The sequence below is a fragment of the Copidosoma floridanum genome, unplaced genomic scaffold, assembly GCF_036245765.1.
Source record: "Copidosoma floridanum isolate Cflo_tuat_1 unplaced genomic scaffold, Cflo_Japanese_pri ptg000047l, whole genome shotgun sequence".
In the NCBI taxonomy this organism is placed as follows: Eukaryota; Metazoa; Arthropoda; class Insecta; order Hymenoptera; family Encyrtidae; genus Copidosoma; species Copidosoma floridanum.
In genome coordinates, this window is record NW_028321924.1 from 1 (window position 1) to 2,500 (window position 2,500).

At 44.2% G+C, this 2,500-nt stretch overlaps 1 non-coding gene and 2 pseudogenes across 1 annotated transcript; all 3 read left to right on the forward strand.

Annotated features, from left to right (window-relative positions):
* On the forward strand, window positions 1-661 carry LOC149373058 (small subunit ribosomal RNA; annotated as a pseudogene; the record flags this gene model as incomplete).
* A 945-nt stretch (window positions 662-1,606) lies between these two features.
* On the forward strand, window positions 1,607-1,761 carry LOC149373059 (5.8S ribosomal RNA). Its single transcript, XR_016293490.1, has one exon. It is a non-coding gene; the product is annotated as a 5.8S ribosomal RNA (ribosomal RNA).
* Window positions 1,762-2,446: 685 nt separating this feature from the next.
* LOC149373060 (large subunit ribosomal RNA) overlaps window positions 2,447-2,500 on the forward strand; it is an 8,325-nt pseudogene continuing 8,271 nt past the window's right edge.

The window sequence follows — 2,500 nt, forward strand, 5'->3', positions numbered from 1 at the left end:
CTTTCTTGATTCGGTGGGTGGTGGTGCATGGCCGTTCTTAGTTGGTGGAGCGATTTGTCTGGTTAATTCCGATAACGAACGAGACTCTAGCCTGCTAAATAGGCGTTACTTCTGGTATCTCGAAGGCCAAGGCCCCGTCGCATGCTTCGTGCGATGTTTGACGGTATCCAATCCGTCGGTGTCGCGCGGGGCTGGCGGTGGTTTTTGGTTTTTACTACCGACGTACACAAAAATCTTCTTAGAGGGACAGACGGCGTCTAGCCGCACGAGATTGAGCAATAACAGGTCTGTGATGCCCTTAGATGTTCTGGGCCGCACGCGCGCTACACTGAAGGAATCAGCGTGTCCTCCCTGGCCGAAAGGCCCGGGTAACCCGCTGAACCTCCTTCGTGCTAGGGATTGGGGCTTGCAATTATTCCCCATGAACGAGGAATTCCCAGTAAGCGCGAGTCATAAGCTCGCGTTGATTACGTCCCTGCCCTTTGTACACACCGCCCGTCGCTACTACCGATTGAATGATTTAGTGAGGTCTTCGGACTGACGCGCGGCAACGCACTCGTTGCGTTGCCGATTGCACTGGGAAGATGACCAAACTTGATCATTTAGAGGAAGTAAAAGTCGTAACAAGGTTTCCGTAGGTGAACCTGCGGAAGGATCATTAACGTTCGCACGTAAGACGTCGCAACGTTTGTCATGAAAGAAAAAAAAAAAAAAAAAAAGAAATTTTGTTTGAAAGCTGCGCCGAAGGAAAATGTATAATCGTTGTATTTACGCGCCTCGCGCCACGTTACTTTTTCTTTCTCCCTCCTTTGACAAGGGGCTGTGAAAAATTAAGTTAACGGATTGGCGGTCGTAGGTTTCGATGCGTGCGCCAATGCCTAGCGTCTTTGTTCTATAATAGTTGAAACATACGATCGGGCTGGCCACGCTTGCCCTCGCGCACCTACGTAAAAATCGTAGGGTGCGCGTGCACAACGGATCTTTATTTTTTCTTTTCATTAACCAGTGTCTTGCCGTGGCAACCTCGAGGCTATTGGTCACGGATTTTATCACGAAGATTGAATTTCGACCGGACAGCGTTTTCCTCGAGTCAACGGTTATTATGTTGAAAGCCTCGTTGTAACGAGGGGGAACGTCGTCATTCGGTGGTCATGCAATCACTTCGTTTTAATGACATGATCGAGCTTACGAGGATAATAGCGTGTACGCGTTATTATCCAAGGTTTTGGAATGATTTTACGCCCCAATAAGCCGAGACTCTGCGTATAAATGTCGCGAAATATTATGAACTGTATGCGTGTCGCCGTTATTGCCCCTTTCATCTTGTTCTCAAGATAAAAAGAAATGGGAGACGCCGCTCGTTATCAAAAAGTTTCGTAATATTTCGTGGTGCGCCCCAATGCCTGCCGCTCGTGTCGCATTTGCGGGACGCAGCGGGGTGGCCCAACGGAGAACCGATGGGCACACTTTTTATTCGAAAGAGCCTGGCTCTCCGTTGCGTTTTGTATTGGTCATTTTTCGTATAATAAAAAATACGAATTGACCGAGAAAATATTACACTGTAAGTGTGAAAAATAAACTATAATAATGATAAAAATAAATTGATTACCCTGAACGGTGGATCACTTGGCTCGTGGGTCGATGAAGAACGCAGCTAATTGCGCGTCAACTTGTGAACTGCAGGACACATGAACATCGACACTTTGAACGCACATTGCGGTCCTCGGATATATTTCCTGGACCACGTCTGGCTGAGGGTCGTTCGATAAAAAAAAAAAACAAAAAGACTGCTGGTCACGAAGAGAAACCCGACGCGTCGTTATCAACTACCCGTCGTATAGTTTTTCTTCGAGTGTACGAGCGAAATAATTGGGCGTTCGTATGAAATCAAATGCGTCGCTCGAAATAAAAAAAGAATACTTAAAAAAGAAAAGATGAAATAATGGATTGTCGAAAACGAGAAATAAAAATTTGACCGGTTAAAGCGGCAACGTTGATGCCGTTTGAATCGTTTGTCATTCTTTTTATTTTTTATTGTTTTTTTTTTTCTTCCCAACTTTTCTTTTTTGGTCGTCGTTCGCCCGAGTCCCGGAGCTCTCATTAAATAATTGTTCATCCGAACACTGTTGAATCAAGAGCGGACCGGACGAGCCGTACGATCGTCAAAAATACTTTTGCGTCGCGGTTTTGAAAGCAAAGCAAAAAAAAAATAAAGCGTCGCAGGAGGTGAGGAAAGGAAGGAAGAAAAAATAGGAGACAAAAAAAAAACATTACCATCCGGTCGATGTGCAATCCTTTTATTTTATCTTTCTTTTTTTTTTGTTATTTTTTTTTTTTTCCAACGTTGTACGTGTGTGAAAATATTTTTTTTTTTGTCTCAATTGAACTTCGAAAAGCACAATGTTGAGACAAAATAATTATCGTACATAAAAAAAATTAATCAAGACGACCTCAGAGCAGGCGAGAATACCCGCTGAATTTAAGCATATTATTAAGCGGA